General features: G+C 40.6%; 1 protein-coding gene across 1 annotated transcript in view; it reads right to left on the reverse strand.

The window, feature by feature from the left end:
* The window catches only part of KIF26A (kinesin family member 26A), a 129,144-nt gene that overhangs the window by 101,262 nt on the left and 5,445 nt on the right, over positions 1-22,437 (reverse strand). The gene's annotated exons all lie outside the window — the stretch shown is intronic.

Raw genomic sequence — 22,437 nt, forward strand, 5'->3', positions numbered from 1 at the left:
CTTTCCATTACCCAACATGTGGAAAACTGTACATGATGGATGCACTATGCAGACCAAAGGAAAATAAGTAATTTTTTAACCTTGATTCCACCACGTGGCTCATGTTTTTGTCTTCCCACAGGAGATGCACTTTGAACAGTTACTTCCTTTCCTTGTCTTCACCTCCTATCCCGGCCACACACAAATTGGGCTCTTGATCAAAACAAAAACAACAGGAACTAGCAGCTACTAGTTACAACTGGATCAAAACATTTTTATGCACTAACACCTCAGCCAATTCACTGTCCTTGAAAACCCTGCTTTACTCCTCTTCTGCCCTCCCACACCAGAAACCATTAATGAAAGTGACTCCTCTTCACCCTGAAGCATCGCATATTAAAAGTCACTGCTTTTTAATCACAACCCAATCAGTGGCAGGCACTCACATCTCAGAGCTGCAGAAAGCAGCTGAGGGTGAGAAAATTTACTGATAGAAAAGATAGGCTGGATGTTTATCCATTTTTTATTTTATTTTATTTAGATTAGATTAGATTAGATTAGATTAGATTAGATTAGATTAGATTANTTTTATTTAGATTAGATTAGATTAGATTAGATTAGATTAGATTAGATTAGATTAGATTATAGGACTGGAAGGGACCTCGAGAGGTCATCGAGTCCAGTCCCCTGCCCGCATGGCAGGACCAAATACTGCCTAGACCATCCCTAATAGACATTTATCTAACCTACTCTTAAATATCTCCAGAGACGGAGATTCCACAACCTCCCTAGGCAATTTGTTCCAGTGTTTAACTAACAGAGACCCCACTATACAAAATCCAGGTCTGTGCTGTATGCTAACTGCTGTTGTAATGACTTCACTGAAAGCACCAAAACACCATTACTGGGTACTGGGCTTATAAAGAGTTAAATACAATTGAGCACATACAGACAGATTGATACGGGGTTTTCCACTGGCCTACAAAAACCTTAAAAATTAATGCAGTTACTGTAAGTGCAGGGAACAGAGGCAAACAGGCACTTCTACAACACATGGTGTATTTGGTAGAAAAGCGAGGCACCATGCCCTTGGCACAGTCATGAGACCCTGAGGTAGGGGCTCCCCCCTCCTTGCCATGTCACTATTCTGGGCAGTGGCCACAGAGCTACTTGGAGACCTCCCAGCCATGCCACCTGCCTTTAGAGGCAGAGTCCATTAATCTGTCTCTCCAATGCCGTGTGTGGCAGTGGGGTCTCCAGGGAGTGGCCACAGAAGCTTATTTTGTGCCAGGGCTTGCCAGGGCTGAGCCCAGCACCTCTAGAGTTGGCAGTTCATAGCCCCGGCACCTCCGGGCTTGGCAGTTCAGAGCCCCGGCACCTCTGGGCTTGCTGCATCAGTTATGAATGTAAAAAAATGGCTTGAGTCCTGGCACCTAATTCCTTGAGCCCTGGTACCTCTTCCATTACAAATTAAGCATTGGAGACGGGGTCTCCAGGCAAAAGGTGAAAGCCTAAGAGACAACATGGAAGCTGCGGGCACCCTCACCCAGTGCAGTTTAGCTGCAGCTGGCTGACAGCTCCCAAATGGAGGTCTCATACTGTCAGCGGCTTCATTATCCCAAAGAGCTCCCCACCCCACCCACCAGTAATGTTTATGGGCTCTGTGACTGAGCCTCTCTCAAATCCCAGACCTCTCTCCAGACACACATTCCCCTCAGTCTCTCCTTTCTCCCATGCAAAAGTGGCCTCCATGTCCCTGCAAGGGGAGAGACAAGGGCCAGGATCAGAGGCCCAATGGAGGGGCATGAGCTTCTGCTTCCTCCAGTTCTCCAGGGTTCCACCAGCACTTTGGCTCTGCTCCCCACCACACAGACCTGTCTAAGCTGGGGCTTATACTAACCTGGCAGTAGTAGTAAATATTTATAATACGGTACTGTCCATAGGCCCAACTGGGAGTGGAGCTTCATTGTGCTGGGAACTATACAAACCTAGAAAAGAGACAACCCCTACCCCACAACATTTACAATCCAAAAACATTTTGATTTCACCCCAATATACCACACAGAGCTACGGCAACTCTGAAGTCCACAGTGCTGTATGCATGATGACTCAAAAATACTTCACAGAGAGAAAGCTTATTCAGAGACTGAATGAAATAAGATTCAGTCTGAAAAACACTGAGTATAATTAAACAACCAGTACAAGACACAACTGACAGAAACACTTACTAACCAAAACCGTTAAACATGTAACATCCATGGTGCAATTAAAACTTTGCAAAGCACTACAATGTACACCTGGTTATTGCTCTGACATCTGCTTCAGTTTTATATGTGTTTATAAGTTGGACCAAAGAGAAAGATAACTGATTTTATGGACTGATCATGATAAAAATGACAACATGTTACAGTTTACTGTTCACCAAAAGTGGTATAAAAACTCAAATAAAGCATGTGTACTGTTCGAAATACTTAAAGTTACCGCATTTTATAATGAACCATATATAACCAAATGGCTTTCATCCTCCATTGAAGAAGAATAATTTTATTTTAAACTAAGGATCATGTCATCAAATGAGAGTGAATTCAGAGTCTGAACAATCACAGTTGTGCTGAGCATATTTTTAGGCATATGGCAATTTTATAATGGTCATTGGGGATGAAGAGCTAAAATTCTATTGCAGACTCTGAATTTAAGACTTTTCACATAAAGCTGCACCTCTCAGGAAACGAAGAATTTGTTAACTGTGTGACTGCCATGACCTCAGAATATATTAGCCGTTAATACGGAAGTCTTGTTCAGTGTAAAAGAAACCAATTATTTTGCAGTAGAGCCTCTTTTCTTTTGTTTTAGTTAAAGAAAGCAGAATACCATCTTATATAGACTAAGCATACATCCCCAACACTCTGCAGCTACAATATGCAATATAATGTTCCCAAATAACTGCCCTGATTACTATTGTGAGTCTAGCATTTAAAAAGTTCCTTCCTGTTTAAAATGTAGAAAGCCAAGTATATTTTCCCACCACTTGCCATTGTGTAAGACTCCTTTCAATTTCCAGCAAACTAGCTAAAGATGAATTAGCCTCCAAACTGATATTTTTAATTAAGCATTTTTCTTTCATTACAAATTTCCTTAACACATCTCTAATCTTGATGACAAACTTCAGCATGCAGTAGGTGCACCTACAGACATTGTGCTCTTGAAAATATTAAAGACAATAATCCGGATTTCCATCATAATGTAATACGATATGAACAAGATATACAAAAGGTGCTACACACAAATAGGGCCTATCTGAGGGGTTTTTGAAGGGTGGTTGTTGATGGACAGCTTCCCTCTCCTCCATATGACTGGAAATAGTATAACTATTAACAGGTCGGAGGAGAAGAAGGTGACACCTTACACTAATGCATAACGATATCTTCCCTTTGAACTCATCCCCATGCAATCATGTGCTTGGCATACGGACACATGCTCATCCCTCATACGCCTGCTCTCCCTAGACATATCCCAGCATGAGCATTCCCCCACACTTCATACAACCTCTTTCCCCAGGCTGCCTCCCATCCATGTTACACCCAATTCCCCATGTTCACTCCATCCTGGACAACCTCACACCCACCACTCTTCCTGCCTCTTGTGGGACAACCTTCCCCAGGCAGAGCCCCTTCCCACAACACAATGATGGAAAGAAATGGGTGTCACCCCATCCTTGCAAGAAGATGAGAAGTGAGGCTTATCAGAGCCTGATCTTTCACACATACACACAGAAACACAGAAGGGAGAAAACAGGGAGTGCAGTCTTCTACACCAGATCTTCTCTCAGAAGCCTCTCCCAGCCCAGCCCTCTCTTCAGTGACTGATTGATAATACTGGGCAGACACAGATGGAAAAATATCATTGGATCAAGATAGTACACAGGTCTAACAACTATTCTACTGATGCATCACTAGCCCATCATGCACATGGAATCTCCCTCATTCCTGGGCTGTCTACCTTGCACAAATGACACTTCTCCGCCCTCCTCAGAACTGCTACTACTTCTCTCTGAAAAACATATTAGAGCATTCTTCGCTCCTCTAACTGACAGAGCCTGATGGCAACCTAACGTTGCAAAAAGAAAACCAACGGCAACTCTTGCCACACGCTCTCTTCCCAGTCAAAATTGCTACAAACCAAATTCTTAAGTGAGTGATGTTTTCAGCACTGGGCAAACAGATCCAAAGTTTGCAGGTAGCAAGAGCAATTTAATAATTTCTTTTATATTCTTTTTTAATTTACTGATTTAAGTGATCTATTTTGATGGATCGTCTTTACAAATCTTGCACCAAGGAAAGAAAATCACAGAGACTTCACTCCAACAGTCTCCCTCTCCCTCCTAAAGAAAAGGTATAATCCTTAGGGAGATTTTGAAGTGCCATGTAGGGATGCTAATAAAATAAAACAAGATAAATAATCAGCATTATATAGAGGGTTATATCTTCGAATACTTTTAACACATGATCCTCACAACATCTCTACAGTAGTTTATCATTCCCATTTTACCATCAAGGATACTGAGGCACAGAGAGATAAATGCCCCAGTGTTTAAGAGCACACATCCAAGTTGAGCACATAAAAAGCCAATGAGCACAATGTGTGTTGGGGCTACATGTGAGCTAAGGTATGCGCACATGCAATTCACTGACTTGCATGTATGCACTAAGCAGTGTGCACATGCAAAAGTAAGTGGATGCTTTTAAAAAGGTGAGCCTATTTTACTTGCCCAAGGTCCCCCAGTTAATCTGTGGCAGAGCAGGTACTAATACACTGGAGTTGTAACTCTCACGCCCCACTCATTCCTCTTGACAATGCTGCCGATTGAGCTAGTCAAAACAATTCAAATTTCAAAAATGTTTGACAAAAAACAGGGACAAATTTGTTGCAAAAATTGTTGTGAAAAATTCATCCTATTTTTCCACCTGCCAGTTTCCCATCTATTGGCCAAGACCTAAAGCCATTATTCAGTCAAAAATCTCTGACTTCAGTAAGAGCTGAGTAAGAACTTCTGGTTTGACCCTTTCTGTCCTTTAAAAATCATTGGGTTCTTCCTCTCTTTAAAAGTTATTACGAAATTCCATTCTTTCAGCAAGTGAAAGTGAGCAGGAGACAGTTCTATTTTCCCTTTCCCAGAGAATCTGGGGAGGGCCTAAATGAGATTCTGTCTGAGGATGGGCCTGAATCTAGAGTGCCCCACAATACTTTCTAATGTGCTATCCCTTTCACGGGAGCTGGGGAGCTGGCTGACTCCTGCTAACCTTACAGGAGGCTAGACAATCCAAATAGCAATCATAAACAGCAATGAGCTGCCCACTGAAGTCACTGTGAGTCTTTCCATTGACCAATGGGTTTTAGGTCAGGCCCCTACTCCTTTTCAGTTGACATTAACATTTGCTGCCAACTTCCTAAATCCCACACCCACAGAGACAGGTAACTTGCAATAAATTGTTTCATCTCCTTTAGCTTGTATTTTATTCCACATGCACTAAGGCCTGATTATCTACATGTGGCAGAGGCAACATTATGCTTCATAAGCTATTTTTCTGTTTCTGTAAAGATCATGCAAGTTTTTATTTGTAACTATGTTTACACATTACCTCACTAAGTAAACCTAAGTGGCATTATTGTTATCCTTTCTAAGGCTCCCGTAGAATAGGAACATATACGACAGGATTTCCTCTAGCTCTGCATATCTAGTTACTCTACAGTCATTAATGACAAAGCACTGGTCTGAACAAAGACTTACCATCAAATGAGTGCTCAAAAACAACCCATAACAAAAATATGTCTGTCTGGAATTCCATATCTCTATTCCCTGTCTTTAAACAAAAGTGCTGAGGAGACATAAATTTGCTTTCAAGAGTATTTTTACAGGAGCAAGTAAAACCGAAGAGCTATACATTTTCTTGTAGAATGTGTTTTTAGACTGTGACAGATTCACATTTAAATGAACCGAGTCTTTTACACAGCATTTTATGCTCTGGTTCTCCTCTCATTTACACTGGTGTAAATCAGGAGTAACTCCACTGCAGTCAAATGGAATTTTATAGATTTAACAAGTGACAGAAGAATCAAGCCCTATATGAGGCGCTCTTGACAGACCCAACCAATGTTATATGGTCTGCCAACAGAGGGTGAGAGCTGCAACATTTTGGTATGGATAGTATTCACTTATTCCTGTGATTTTAACCCCACCTAACTTGTCTGTGATTGAGCACATTTGAAGTTTATCCAACCAAGTTTTTAAAAGGTAGGAAAAATATAAATAATACTGTCCCAAGATCTGTAAGTAGGATGGATTTCAAGAACCTGGATTCCTCCGGTTCTCCATCGCCCATTAAATTTCGGACATGGGCATTGACTCTTCCCCCTCAAGGATCTGCTTCATAGTGGAGATGGAGCATACGGTGACAAAGTCTCTCTTTTCCTGTCATACATCTGAGGACCATACATTATACTCTGCCCAGCCCTGCAGTACTAACCAGACAGCCAGAAAAGTAGGATGCTCAGTTTCATTCTCCCTTTATATCTATGCCATTCTGTTGAATCACCCACTAGAGGACATTAAGCTTTAGGGGTATATTTTCAGTAGCATGAGCTACTCTTCATGAATAGCTCCCCTGAAAATTAACAGGAATTTAGGGCTAAATTATGACTTCCTGAGGCAAAAAACATCGAAGCACAAAACGGAGACAGAAAACTTCATGGGCTTGAGACTTCATTCTGTCAGGAAGTGGCATTGCTAATGCATGGAATGAATATCCCATCTCAAGAGCAACAGGGTAGTCACAAAGGGCCTTTGCCTTCACGCTACTTCCTGAGGTGCCAAACCCCCATGGCAATATGTCTCCCTCAGAAGTCATGCTTCCTTCGGTCGCCTGCCTGTTCACCTAGCAAGTACTTTCTTCTCACCCTCAGGGGCTGAAAGTGCCAGGCAGGACACAAGATAATGCTGAACAGAAGCATAAAGTAGATGCAACGGCTTCTTCAAAGTTGGCAAGAGAAGAGAATGATGCTGCTTAAGGTCAGTCCTTTCCCTCCAAAATCACATAGGCAATTTCTGCATCTCTTCTGCCGTTTCTGTACCCTATATGCATAAAAGCAAGGGGCTTGATCTGGCCCAAAGAGTGTACCTGACAGAGAATCACATTGAAAATGTATCCAATACTCCACCTGCAACACTGATGATCACCTTAATGTTAACAACTTCTGCTTGCCTGAGGTCATTCTCTATCCCTGGCTGCAAATACAGCAACTCCTGACCTATTAGGCAACTCTCATGACCTTCTAAAGACTTGCATCATGCTTTGAATATGTTGATGCTGATTCTGATTACACCCTGATTTCACTCCTGTGTAATTCCATTGCCTTCAGATGAGCTACTGCACTCCTGGCTTACATCAGTCCGAGATCAGACTCGGCCTCTTTTTCTTGTTCTAGCATAGGCTTAAAGGATCTTGTTAACCATGATGAAAGAAGCTGACTTTCCAGTTAGCAGGTCTGCATTTTTTCTTTCTGCACAGTCATAGTCATTTTTCAGCTCACTTTACTTGGATGTGGATCAGCTACTTCTGTACCATTACACTTAATGAGATAATCATCTATTCCACACCTCTCACTCTACTCAGAATCAAAGAAAGCAGGAGTGCAGCCTTTATAAGTAGAGGAGATGCTCTGGGCTAATTTCCCACACTGGCAAATAGGAGTATCACTGCAGTAGTGAAGAAGAAAGTCAGTCAGACGAAACTTGGACCAACAAAAAGAATTAAAATGGAAATTACAGATATTTGAAAGCCCCAACTCTGCAAACAACACTTTGATATTTTGATTTGCATTCATTTTTAAGAGCAAAATACTTATCTCAGCTCTACGTTAAGGATCTCTTCTACATATTCTGCATTTATTGCCAAGGCAGAATCTCCACTGCTATCAAGCCTTTTTGTAGTAACATGTTGCTCACTGAAGACTTTTCAAGTCAGAAAAGCCATGTCTTCCACAGAGACATGTCACATGCTACAAAATGCTGCAAGCCAACCTAACTCTTGCAGTACAAATCAAGTCTATAATACCGATGGACTGTGTGTGTTTTGGGATAGTAGTGATTAAAACAGGAAAAGAGGGAGATGCTGAGAGGTATTCAGATACCAAAATGATAGGTGCTGCATAAGAATGTAGACATTAGAATCTTTTTCAGTGAATAGTTTATTTACCAAAAAAATACATTTTTCAGTCGAATGAACTATTCACGAATTCATGTCAAATAGTTTTGATGAATAAAGAAATGGAAAAAAATTCAAAAAAGTCGAACTGCTTCAACTTTTTCAAAATGAAACATTTTGACTTTGTTTCAAAACATTCTTTCCCACAATTAAGCTAGATTTGTTTAAAAAAAATATGCTAGGGTAAAAAAAAATCCCAAACCATAATTAAATGAAACAAAAACAGAAGAAAAATTGTTTGTGAAAAATAAACTTTCATCAAGAAAAAACAAACCAAAATCAGTTTTGGTTTCACCCTAAACAATTTTTTTCAGATATTTTCGTTCAGCCACTGAACCAAAAAAAATTCACTCATTCACTCAGTCTAGTTGACAGACAAAGAGAATTTTTATAACATTCACGGTTACAGATGCTATGGTTAAGAGAGACATTCCACTTTCATTAGGAACCCATATTCATTCACTCCAGCTTCTTTTAAAATGTCCCATAGGGGCTGAAACTTCACATGCCTAGTGTCAGTCCAAAGGTTAACTTTTTTCAGAAGGTTTGTACTTTACATTTCTTGGTTGTACACCTGTTGGATCAGCTGTTTCACGGCTATACATTTAATAGACCCTCCATTTTTTATTCTTTGCATATAACTAATCATACTTACCACGCTCCTCATCCAGTGAAAAAATTAATATGAAAATCATTCTGGATTAGCCAGAATGAGGCATATAGATGACACAAATACACATAAGGAGAGACCAATATGGAATATAGACACAGATTCAGTTCTATTGGTCTGATTTCTCCATCAGTTATGGTAACATTTTGGAGCTCAACCCAGCCCAGTAAGAGGTTGTGTCACCACCTGCCCTATAGTGCCTTAAATGCTCTGCTGCCGGGGCTCACAGCTCTGCAAACAAGTCTGCAGTTCCCTGAAGGTCTGTGTACTATGCCACCCAGGATCAGCACTCTGACCCCAGAAGCCTGCCTACCACACAACAGCCCCTGGTCTTCCCCAGCCTTGGTTACTACTTGAAGAGTGACCCCAACATGATCCCAGTCCCAAATTTCCCCAAAGCTGTCTGCCCAGAAGTGTCCAGCCCTCTTCAGGAACACTTAGAGAACATCGTTCATAAGGTTCATTGCTCCTTTAAAGAGACAAAAGCACAGTTTACTACTTTAACTGGAATTAACCACCACTTCAATTCAAACACAGCCCTGGGTTGGCTTGGGTTAAAAATAAAACAAGTTTATTTAATCAAACAGAATTTAAAAGAGAAGTTTTAAGTGAGCTCAAGTACAAGGGATAAAGACAAAAATGGTTACAAGCAAATAAAAGTACAAATGCACTTTCTAATGGGTAAGACTTAACTTACCAAGCTACAGTCTTTGTTCAAGGTGGATTTCTTATCAATCATTCTTCTTTATAGCCATGGCTGACTTTCTCTCAGTCAGGACTTTCCACAGACGTACAAGGTGTTGGTTTCCCTTTCTTCCTAGGTGAAAGATGCCAAAATGGCTTTCTATCTCTGCTTATATCTCCCAAAGTTCATTGACCCTGTTTCTACAGGCAGGGTGACCTCTGCTGTTCTTCTGTTCCTGTGGACTTTCCATCCCCCTGCTGATTTCTATGTCAATGCAGCTCCCATTGTTTTGATTCCCCATTGCTTAATTTACAGAGAAGACAAGTAGACAGCTGCTTTCTCTCCTGTCTGGGATAAAACCTTTTTCTCTCCCTTTATTTGGTCACAGACTTTAAAGCATAATATTAGTGAGTATCTATAAGGCCTCACATAGTGTTAATACATACATTTCACAATGATACTAATCACCTGTGTGTCACCATTCGCGTATGATACCTTACATGACCCATTTTAGATACAGATTAAGACAATAGTGAGTTGGGGTACACTGGGCTGGTCAGGCCCACGGAAACTCACTGCTACATACCAGGGAGTTCCTTGCCAGATGGCATAGGGATGCTCTTAGATCACACCGCCCTCCTTACAAAACTGCGGGAGGGTTAGTCACCGACTGACCTGGAGGCAGCAGGTCAGAACCCTCTTTCCTGGGCAGGGCATCTGCCACCATATTTTTTTCCCCTTTATATGGAAAAACCTGTTTTGCCTCCTTTGTCTGTTCAGTCTCCAAAACATAATATCAGAGAGTATCCATAATTTCACCTACAGTCCTGTTACAAACATTTCACAGTGACCTTAATGACCAGAGTGTTATCAGATATCAAATGATATATTACATGTCACTGTTTAAATACATATCTTGAAACCAGTATGTCAAGCCCCACAGGAACTGCTGACACAGAATAGTGACCTACCAATGGGCTTCCGTGTCACAGTTACACTGGTGTAAATCAATAGTAACTCTACTGAAATCAATGGGCTTGGGTTAGGGTTAGGGTTTTCTCCTCGTTTTACTTTGGTTTTATACTCCAATTTCAGTGGAATCACTCCTGATTTACTTTGTCATGAGATGAGGCCCAGGCCCTATATCTGACAGTAGCTGGAAGTAAGAGCATACACCCTGCAAGATTCAGAACTATAGACCTGTGAAACTTAGAGGCTCTTATCCAGTCCCACTAGCAGCCCAGTAGGGGCATGTCAGAGAAGGGGTGGGTACATTGGGTTCTGGCTATTCTCTGCAAGCAGAAGGCCATAGGGAGCTATTGTAACCAGTGCATAAGCTACGAACAGCCTGGGGCTGCTCCGATTTACAAAGACCCCCTGAATCGCCTGAGAATATGGGAAACACAAACCCCTCCCTTACCCCCGACGGAAGAACTGAGACTCACCGCCTATATTTCATAGCTATAGTACATCAAACTGCTTCAGTGTCATGGATATTGAGCAACCTTTAGCTCACAAAAGTATTTTCCACCTATTTTACTCTTGGTTAACGTTTTGAAACCTAAAACTAATGAATAAAAGGCAACTTCAGCAAAGGTCAATCAAGTGGCTGTCAGAATACACAAGGTTATAGGTTAAAGAATCTTGTAGATGTAAGAACATAAGCATGAAATTCTACAGAAAGGGCCCCAAGGGATCTCAATTCAAGTGAATAGGCATGAAGATGTAATTAAAAGCCATAAATCCATCGAACCAAAAATATGTAAACTTAATACATTAACTCATATATGTTCTTTTCATCCTCCACATTTGACTTACTCTAGACTCTTTTGGAGCCTACGAATAAAAAATTAACATTATCAAAAGAAGTATTTCTTTATGTGGAACATGGGTTATCAATAATAAATGGGTTTTATTTTATTTTTAGAGGTAATTGCTGGAGGAGGCTCTCTCTACAGACTGTGAGACCTTGGGCATATTATCAATTACTCCAACTATGTCTGCTCTTTACAAAACCCACAAAAGGACAATATCTTACAGCATTTCAGTGCTACTCAGTCATACACACAAAATTCTCCTTTTGAAAGCTTGTTTGAGGAATGTGAAATACACTCTTCTTTCTTTGCAACAAAACCTTTATTACAACAAAACAGAAAAACTGCTTGCTCGGACCATAATTATGCAAACTGCACCACCACTCTCAACATTTTAAACTGGAGGTTGTGGGCCAACTTTTAACTGCAAGTTATAGGCAAAATTCTAGTCCAGGGTCCATCTGCAGCATGGAGTTTTCCAGATCTTCACAGCCAATGGATGTGCCACTGCACCTGAGATTAATATGGATTCTGAGAGAGGTCTCCCTTTGGAGGTGGATGGGTGTATAGCACCTATGGGCCAGACACCTCCACCTCTCAAGTAGTGAAGTCGACTCCCTGTCGCCAATAATCATATCTGGTAGATGGGGCACTGGAGGTCATGTCAGGAGAAGCAGTGCTTACCTGATGTCCCAGTGAAGGTGGATTGCTCCATGAGTGAGTAATACATCTTGGACATTGAATGCGTTTATTGGCCTGAACAGCAAACTCCTAAGTGATCATTCTAAACCTGGATTTTCAGCCAGAAGATGGATCTTTCAATCTGAAAATTCCCAGTCCATGATGATTGGGATGGGAGGATAGCACTGAGTCCTCCAGTGAACCCCCAGCCCTCGAGCAAGGAGACTGCCGGGATTCTAATCCAGACACACTTCCTTACCTTCTCCCCCAGCACAAAATCCACATGGGTTAATACAGGCCTACTAGTAACCTCTATGGCCCCAGCAAGGAAGACGTAGGGTCAGGCAGGAAGCACATTTGTATGACATCTTCTCCCCCAATCCTTCAAACCACACTGTGGCTCCCTACCATGGATCAGGAGCAAATCCCTCTCTCCACTCTACTGACTAGTTCCTACCAGTCTCAGGACCAGTTGGCTCAGTGCAGAACAGGCTTACAAGACAGTATAGGACTTCTGCTCCTCTTACTAGTGCACACAGGATCTGGCCTTTGGTGTGGATCACTTGATTTCTCATCAGAAGCTAAATGGTCTTCAGCCCCTTCTCTTTTATCAGAATCATAGTTTTTATACTCCAAACTGTCAACACCCTGCTGCAACAGGTGTATGCGTTTAACACAAGATGTGGTGGCGTTGCTAGTACTTTTAAAATAAAGTCATCTTGAGGAGCTTCCTATATTTCTGTTACTCAGCATTTCTTCTTCTCAATTCCAGCCTGGAAACTAAACTCAGCTCTGATGCTCTAAAAACAATAATAGAAGACAGCATAATACAGGAAGAAGTCAGTATGTTTCTTAAAATAATTTTGACGGTAGTATGTGTGTGACACTAGATATCCATTACCATGAGTTACATGGAAATAGCTCACTTAATGGTTTCCATACAACTATTTCTTATAGTTAGGATATAAGGGGCAGTAACATCATATTCCCAAATAAATGGGACAAGTTCAGTTGACTTCAATGGCCATTTATACCAGTTGAGACCAGCTAAAGACCCCCCACATCTTTAAGCCTTCTAAAGGAGAGTTTCTTAGACAGAGGATGGAAGATATTTAATAGGCCAATTTGGGAATCCAGCTACAAGTGACTGCTTCTCACCCTATATCTCATCATGACAGTTAAGGTCATCTGGGATGCTCTAGCTTTCCATTTGTGTAAGTGAATTCCCCAGGAAAAGCAATAGCACTTTCACAGTAGAAGGTCTTCCTTCACCTTTGGAACTAGCTCTGGAAGTCTACCAAAGCCCATGTGAACATCACAAGTACATACAGTATTTGCTCCATTATCTTTCTGGATACTGAAGTTAAGATGTCTGGTCTGTAATTCCCTGGGTTGTCCTTATTTCTCTTTTTATAGACTGGCACTGTATTTACCATTTTCTGGTCCTCTGGAATCTCTCCTGTTTTCTATGACTTTTCAGAGATAATCGCTAATGGCTCAGATACCTCCTCAGTCAGCTCCTTGAATATTCTAGGAGGTATTTCATCAGACCATGGTGACTTGAAGACATCTAATTTCTCTAAGTAATTTTTAACTTGCTCTTTCCCTATTTTAGCCTCAGATCCTACCTCATTTTCAATGGCATTCACTATGTTAGACGTCCAGTCGCTACTTATCTTTTTTGGTGAAAACTGAAACAAGAGTGTCATTTGGCACTTCTGCCATTTCCACATTTTTTATTATTGTTCCCCTCCCCCCCATTGAATAATGGGCCCTGTCCTTGGTCTTCCTCTTGCTTCTAATGTATTTGTAGAATATTTTATTGTTACCCTTTATGGGCTTGTCAACAGTACCACTTACGTTGATGTAACTTACGTTGCTCAGGGGTGTGTAAAATTCATCACACCTGAGCAACATAAGTTACATCGACTTAAAGCAGTGTCTACACTGCACTATGTCAGCAGGAGACGCTCTCCCGTTGATATCGCATGTCTTCACCAGACGCACTAATCCTAAATCTCTAGCTAATTTAATCTCATTTTGTGCCTTGGCCTTTCTAATTTTGTCCCTACATACTTGTGTTATTTGTTTATATTCATCCTTTATAATTTAATCTAGTTTCCACTTTTTGTAGGACTCTTTTTTGAGTTTCAGATCATTGAAGATCTTCGGGTTAAGCCAAAGTAGTCTCTTGCCATACTTCCTATCTTTCCTATGCAGTGGGATAGTTTACTTTTGTGCCCTTAATAATATTAATAAAAAACTGCCAACGCTCTTGAACTGCTTTTCCCTTTAGACTTGCTTCCCATGGGATCTTACCAGCCAACTTCCTGAATACGCTAGTCTGACTTCTTGAAATCCATTAACTTTATTGTGCTGTTTTCCCTCCTACCATTTCATGATCTCTTTCACCCAAGCTGCCTTCCACTCTCAAAGTCTCGACCAGTTCCTCCCTATTTGTCAAAATCAAATCTAGAACAGCCTCTCCCCTATTAGCTTTCTCCACCTTCTGAAATAAAAAATTGTCTCCAATGCATTCCAAGAACTTGTTGGATAATCTGTGTCCTGCTATGTTATTTTCCCAACAGATGTCTGAGTAGTTGAGGTCCCCCACTACCACCAAGTCCTATGCTTTGGATGATTTTGTTAGTTCCTTAAAAAAAAAAAAGACTCTTCCACCTCTTCTTCCTGGATAGTCTGTAGTAGACCCCCTACCATGACATCACCCTTGTTTCCTACAATGAGAAGTGCTGAGTGCCCTCAAATTCTCATTGGGAGTGTAGGAGACTTCACACCTCACAACATCAGACCCAAAATCAATAACAAGTAAATAAAATATCACAAGCTAGGGCATCATCAGACAAACTGTATACTGACATCAGACAAATTGGAGAATTGGTCTGAAATGAACAAGATGAAATTCAATAAAGAGAAGTACAAAGTGCCACACTTAGGAAGAAAAAATCAAATGCCAGCTACAAAATGGGGAATAACTGGTTAGGCTGTAACACTGCAGGAGAGGATCTGGGGGTTATAGTGGATCACAAACTGTGTATGAATCAGTAATGTGAAATAGTTGCAGAAAATTGCTAATATCATTCTGGGGGGTATTAACAGGAGCATTGTATGTAAGAAATGAGAGGCAATTGTCCCACTCTACTCTGCACTAGTGAGGCCTCACCTGGTATTCCGCGTCCAGTTCTAGGCACCAAACTTTAAGGAAGATGCGGACAAACTGAAGAGAGTCCAGAGGCGAGCAATAAAAATGATATAAGATATAGAAAATCTGAACTATGAGGAAAGGGTTAAAAAACTGGGCATGTTTAGTCTTGAGAAAAGAAGACTGAGGGAGGAACCTGATAACAGTCTTCAAATATATTAAGGTTGTTATAAAGAGGATGGTGACCAATTGTTCTCCAGGTCCACTGAAAGTAGCATAAGGTATAATCGTGTTAAACTGCAGCAATGGAGATTTAGGTTAGATATTAGTATAAACTTTCTAACTATGAGGATAGTTAAGCTCTGGAATGGGCTTCCAAGAAGGTTGTGGAATCCCCCCCATTGGAGGTTTTTAAGAATTAGGTTGGACAAACACCTGCAATGGATGGTCTAGGTTTACATGGCCCTGCCTCAGCACAAGGGTCTGGACTAGAAGACTTCTCAAGATCTCTACCATTGCTATAATTCTATGATTCTATGCTTAAAACGAGAGGGTAAAACAAACTGAATATGCCTATTAAAACACTCCAGCAAAATCAGCCCATTCTCAGCGAGATTAGTATTGATCAATATATTAACTCTACAAGTCTTCTACCTGCCTTAATGGTAGCACAAAATACATTTCAACATTTGTATGTTGCGGTAAAATAAGATACACTTTAAACATAATCCTTTGAATGCTGTGAAAACTAGGCCTAATGCTTTGCTTCCACAGTTAATGCTGAGAGCCTTTCAATGTTCACCCTAAATAGAGGTATCAAGTTTCAGTTTTGTTCAGAATGCTTTCACGTCATAGTCACTGAGTAGTGTAAAATCCCCCAACAATGTTAGCCGAAGATTTGCTAAGAGCTAAATGAAAATTGATCATTTTCCCACTCTCGTCTGGTATTCTAATCAATTCTGTACAAGTATTGACATATGGTAATACTGGCCTCCATCTCAACGTGAAATTCAGATCAGTTTACTAAATTCCAAGAATACTGAATAAAGCCTGAATTTAAGGCATGATTCATGGGAAGAGGAATATTTCTGTATATTTAACCCTCTAGTGTTGGCACATCTTCAGATCCTGCCATAAGCATTAATGCAATTTGCATTAGCACAGTATGTAAGCAACAAAGCCTAAGTGCTAAAAGTAAACACGCAAAAACAAACATGAAATGTTGCTGTTTAAAATGAATGGTTTTGTTTATATCATTTAAACATTTTTCCTACATGCAAATGAACATCTCTTAATTATATACATTAAAGCAGGGGTAGTCAATAAGCGGACTGCGGGCCAAATCCAGACCGCCAGAGTCTTTTGAACAGACCCTGAAATCTTTTTATTTACTTATTATCATTATCATAATTTTTTAATTATTATTTTCTCTGGAGTCTGGACCTTGAGTATACCTTGACCAAGAAATTTGGATCTTGACAAAAAATAGACTGCCCCTGTCTTAAAGCTTGTGCAACTTCAACATTAGAGAAAAGTCTGTCAAAATGGAGTGTGTGTGTGTGTGTGTGTGTGTAGAGATGTGTTTTGAAGAAAGGATGGTATCCAAAATTTTATAGTCTTGGGTCAACAATAATTAAGTATGAGCTATAAAGTTACACAAGTTTGAGGTGTGTGCTATTCAATAAAAGCATGCAGTATACCTTCAAACGCAACCCCCTGCAATACAGAATATGCCACTTATGCTACTGCATAACCCAGAGCATCTTTTAAAATAACATTTATACCAAAAGCTTATATTCATTTTAATTTACTCAGAAGAAAAATCAGTTATTATGCAAAGTTACATACACCCCTTGCTGGGAATATTCATTTGAAAACAATATTTTGTGCATCTCTACAAACATTTTCCTCTTTTCATGTTTTTAATAATACATTTTTATTAAGAAAAAAATAGGTAACCCATTTTTAGTACATTTCCATAACAGCATCACTTTGCTACTGGATGAGTACAACAGTACAGTAGTTTCTGGTATCTGGCAAGGGATCACCGTAGTTCGTCAATACAGTAGTCTAACGATACAACAGTAAGAGCCCACTGCAATATGCAGATAAGAATCTTCTAGGTACTACCGTGTCATCATTAAAGATCTAATCCATTCTCATTCTTCTGAGCTCTTATCTGTTCCCTAAACACGCTCCACTTGGCCCTGACACACTCTGCACCACCCCATACTTCCTGTTCCACAGATTCGCCATGTCCATGCTAGTAAGTTGTCAAGTTCCAGAGCTATTTTAGGACAAACTCTTCTTTACAATTCTAATGGATTATTTCCTAAGGTTCCTGGCTTTGTTTCTGGTTCCTAAAGCATTTTTTTTTCTTCAAATGATAGTGACCCACTTGCAACCAGTGACCCCAACTAGACAGCCCCCACCCTCACCCCCAGTTTAAAACTACAAGACTTGGAAACCCAGTTGCAAGTTACAAATTCCCTATTGCAGCATCTGACTGTCAGCATCAGTGCCAGTTTTTATTATTAATTACTATTTACTATTTGTATTACAATACACCTAGATACCCCAACTAATATCAGACCCCCTTGTGCTAAGCACTGAAGAAAAAATAGTAAGAGAGTTTCTGCCCCAAAGACCATACAGACAAAGGGAAGGAAAAGAGACTACTGTCCCCATTTTACAGATTGGAAATGGAAGCACAGAGAGATTAAATGACTTGCCCAAGTTCACACAGGAAATCTGTGGTAGATCTGAGAATTAAAGCCAGATCTCTTGAGTCGCAGTCCAGTGCCTTAACCATAGACCATTCTTCCTTCATTTGAACTCAGTGGGAGCTGTGGATGCTTAGAAGCTCTGAAAATAAAGTCCTAGTTTTCTCACCTTGGGCACCCAAAAGCAGACATACAAAATTAGCAGACATACGAAAACTCTGGCCTAAGTGACTTCCCAAAGATGATAGAGTGTGGCAGAGGCAGGAACAGAACTCAAGTTTCTGATCAGTACATTCTTTACTTGACTACATTGGCAATGTAAGTAGTGAATACTCCTTCTAGGACTAGGGGTTCCAGGTCAGAGGATGGGGATAGTATTTATGATAAGTTGGGTTCCACAGATTTTCACCTATACTAAAAAAAGAGAGCCTAGTAACCTTAATTACACAGATCTCCCTCACTCTTAACCTAAGTAACATCCAACCAGATCTAGCTCATGAAGGTAATTTAGTTCAAAGAAGGGCAATAGAGCCTTTCTAAAATACTATTCCATGCAGGAAATGTATACAAAACCAGATAGAAAGTTTCTTCCTTCTAGAAAGGATGGTGTAAAATACTGGTCTCTACATAGGAAAAAACAGCAGCCAGTTTAAGCTTGCCTGCCCCGGTTTCAGTGTGTTCTCAGTAGGTAGAGTGAATTGGACGCAGACAATGCCATTTCCATGGGATTGGACGTCCATGTATCAAGAGTATGAAGAAAGAAGTGGGGAGGGCCCTGCTCTGGATAGAGAAAAATTCCAAGAGTCTTGAACTGTCAAGTCAAGAGAATCAGTCACAATCTGCAGCAGCAGGAGAGATGAGCACTGCCTCGCTATTAACATGTCAGAAGTTGGTTGGGATCACGTAGGTGGAACTCTTGGCAAAAACAATAAAACAATACTATATATTTCAATAGGTTCAAAGTAACCTCAGAGGTTAGGAGCAGCTGCTCTTTCACACCCCCTTCAATTTTTAACTGGTTTATGTGTTTCCTCCCTTTCTGTCTAATAGACCAGGGTGTTGAAGAAATTAGGCAGAGAAAGAGCAAGAGCAATACTAATTACCCTCAGCCAGCCCAGGAGGCTGCAGTCTCAGGAGCTAATTGTGGAATCATAACTTCCCCCATTTCAGATCCCCCTGTGAGAAGACCAATTGCCTCAGGCATCAGTGCTGCATGATAATCCTGCTCACCTGTGTTTTAAAAGGGCATGCCTGACAATCCAAAATGTTTTAGGCAAGCTGATTACAATCCTGCTTCAGTCCCATGAGCTTTCATAGCCTTTTATACAGCATGGGGACTATTGCAGGGCTGAGGACACAATAGCTTACCTGGTTGCTCATTTCAGTACATTTGATCTGACACTGTCACTATCCCCTTTATTAGGCTCCACGTGTACCTGAAAACCACATCTGATCTCATAGCCTGAAGCGCTCGACAGCCATGTCTATGCAAGATTCCGTGTTGCAGAAATTAAATATTAAAGATGCATCAAAAAAATGCCCTGTAGCTCATATTTACTAACAAAGATGCACCTTCTACACTGAGGCATCTTTTGAAATGTTAAATATGAAACATTTTAAAGGGAATGTAGTGCTCACAAAAGGCACTGAAAACTGGAACATCAAAACTGGAGTCCCCTATTCTCCACCGGGTAAGTATAGAGTGTTAGCACAAGCTTCCCCCATGCCATTCCTCCAATGTGTGTCAACCCATTACAGCGGGGCCAGTTTGTGGGGTTAAAATAGTCTCACAGCAAAATAAAGATGAATCACAGGTTAGTCAAGGCCTAGTAAGTCATTCCAAATAATCAGCTGACTTCACCAAATTCCAGACCCAACTGACCCACATTCTAAAGAGCTCAAAAGATTAACTGAATATGGAGGGAAAGAAAGCCAACTCGCAACAAAGGGCAAGGGCTACCTCACCCTCCTTAGTAAGTTCAAAGATCTCTTACACACTCGCAGGTACTAGAAGTTGTGAGGGACATTCACGTGTTAATTGGATCCTTGCTTATCCAGATAAGCACAACTGTATGAGTGAAATCCAAGGAAGCTCAACTAGATCCACTACTGATGACTTCCTTTAAACTTTCTTCAGAGAAGACTATTAGCCTGCAACCCTGAAGCATGCGATAGTCCAACCAATATTTCAGAAACTAACACTAGAAGCCAGCGATCTCACAAATGACTACCCCATCTCCATGCTTCCTGTCCCTGACAAACTGACTGAATAAGTGGTTGTGACCATGCTCTGATAGCACCCAAAGTGATGATGGGCAACTGGTCATCAAACGCCCTCACATACTGAGCCCCCAAGTTTCAAACCTGTACCCTCTTTACTTTTTTTACCATACATCTGAAACCCCTGGGAAAGGTCATGTGATGCCCCAGGATCTAGTGTCACCAATATGCTGATGACACCCTATTCTTCATCTCTGTGACTAATGCTATCACAAAGTGTCACAATACCTACATGAAATAATCACTTGGACGAAAAACAGCTGGCTGGAGCTCAGTCCAGGCTAGAGCAAAGAGTTACTAGTAGGAAGAGGAAAACAAACTTTGAGGAGTTAGCCAAGACCCTGACAACACTCTCTGTAGAAGGGATCTCCTTCTGTTTGCTGAATTGGTGTGAGGCCTTGGAGTATCTTTAGTTTCATCACCATTCCTTGATAACCAGATATCAACAGTAATCAGGACAATGTGCTTCACCTTCTGCTTGTCAGGAAGGAGACCATACCCTTTCTTTTCAGACAAGGACCTACCAACCACGATACAAATGTTCATCAACTCAATACTAGACTACTATATTTCCCTCCTCTAGAGAGGACAGTCATGGCCACTCAGAGACTGCCCCTTGTGCAACATATAACTAGCCCACCTCTTGAGAAGGGCAGGCTGAATACAAGAAGCTGGTACTCAGCTCCCTCCAGTGACTCACTCTTACCACTAAAAGAGCTAAGAATGCTTCAGTTTCAATCCCAGCTCTGAAACTGGCACTTCCTGTGCTCTTGGCCTCACTTAAGCTTGGTCTAAACATATAGTTCGTACCGATACAACTATTTGGGCTAGGGAAGTGAGTTTTTACTGAAAGAGTTAACTATACCAGTATAACTATGTCCCTATTGTGGACATAGTTATACTGGCATAATGGTGTCTTAACCCAGTATAGCTTATCCCCCTTCCCATATAGGAATGGCTATACCAATATAAAACACCTTTACACCTATATAGCTGCATCTACACTTGGGCACTGTACTGCTTTAACTATACCAGTATAAGTAAAGAGGTATAATTTTTGTGTGTAAGCCAACACTAACCTCTCTGCCTGTTTCCCTCCTTTCTGAGGTCCATATGCTGCTTTGACATCTCTTTAGAAATGAGACTTACTTACCTCACAGGGGCATTGAATGGCTTAATTAATTAACATTTGTCAAGTGCTGTGAAGATCTTAAACACTAAGCATTATTATTATTATTTAAATCTACATGCCCATTCAATCCTTGGCCTCTCTTGTGTGACTGCCAACAACTATGCCAATTAGTGCTAATTGTTGTGCTGTGGTTTTGTGATGAGGATAGCTGCCAAATGGGAATGAGACTGTGACCACCAAGTATTTTCCTATAGGTCACCAAACAGCTGTCAAATTATAACAACTTTCAGTCTCTACCAACCTGGTCTGAATTCAAACCAGAACCCCATTAGTGAAAGACTCTGTATCCCATTACCAATTCCCTGAGGCATCCAGTCTGCTAGACAAATACAAAACTTTTTATTAGAGATAAACCAAGACTTTCTTTCTTTCTTTCTTTCTTTCTTTCTTTCTTTCTTTCTTTCTTTCTTTATTTATTTATTTATTTTACACAGAATCAGTACATGGCCCATTAAACTGACACTGATACTGCAATATTTAATGCTAATCTGTGATACTTCCACATTAAACGTTGCTTGCTTCTACACATGCTTGATTGAAACTACGTCTTAATTCATTTTCAGGTATCATTGTGACAACAAACAGAAAAGACAATAGAAAAAGAAGGGAAGTGATAGTGTAGAGTGTAGTAAATTTCTTGTTTAAGAACTTGGTTCTGGAGTTTTAACCTAGGCTAAAATTCATATCTTTCTTATTAGTTATCCATATATGGTCAGTGGACTCAAAAAAGATAATACAACAAATGTGTACCAGTTGTGACTGCATATCACTCTAGCACTGAAACCTCATTTTAAGTTACCTTTTACTCAAAGGGCAGCAGCACAAAAGTTAAATTAATCATACTATTCTCAAGCAATTATTATCCTTTAAGACAGGTTACAGAAACTCATCCTTTGGACAGCAAACAATATTTTGACTTTTTACTCTAATTTGAATTCAATCCCTTATCAGCTGCACCAGGTATGAGAATGCAACTTCCCTCTTTCATCAAT

This window comes from Trachemys scripta, chromosome 4 (assembly GCF_013100865.1).
Source record: "Trachemys scripta elegans isolate TJP31775 chromosome 4, CAS_Tse_1.0, whole genome shotgun sequence".
NCBI classification, from domain to species: Eukaryota; Metazoa; Chordata; order Testudines; family Emydidae; genus Trachemys; species Trachemys scripta.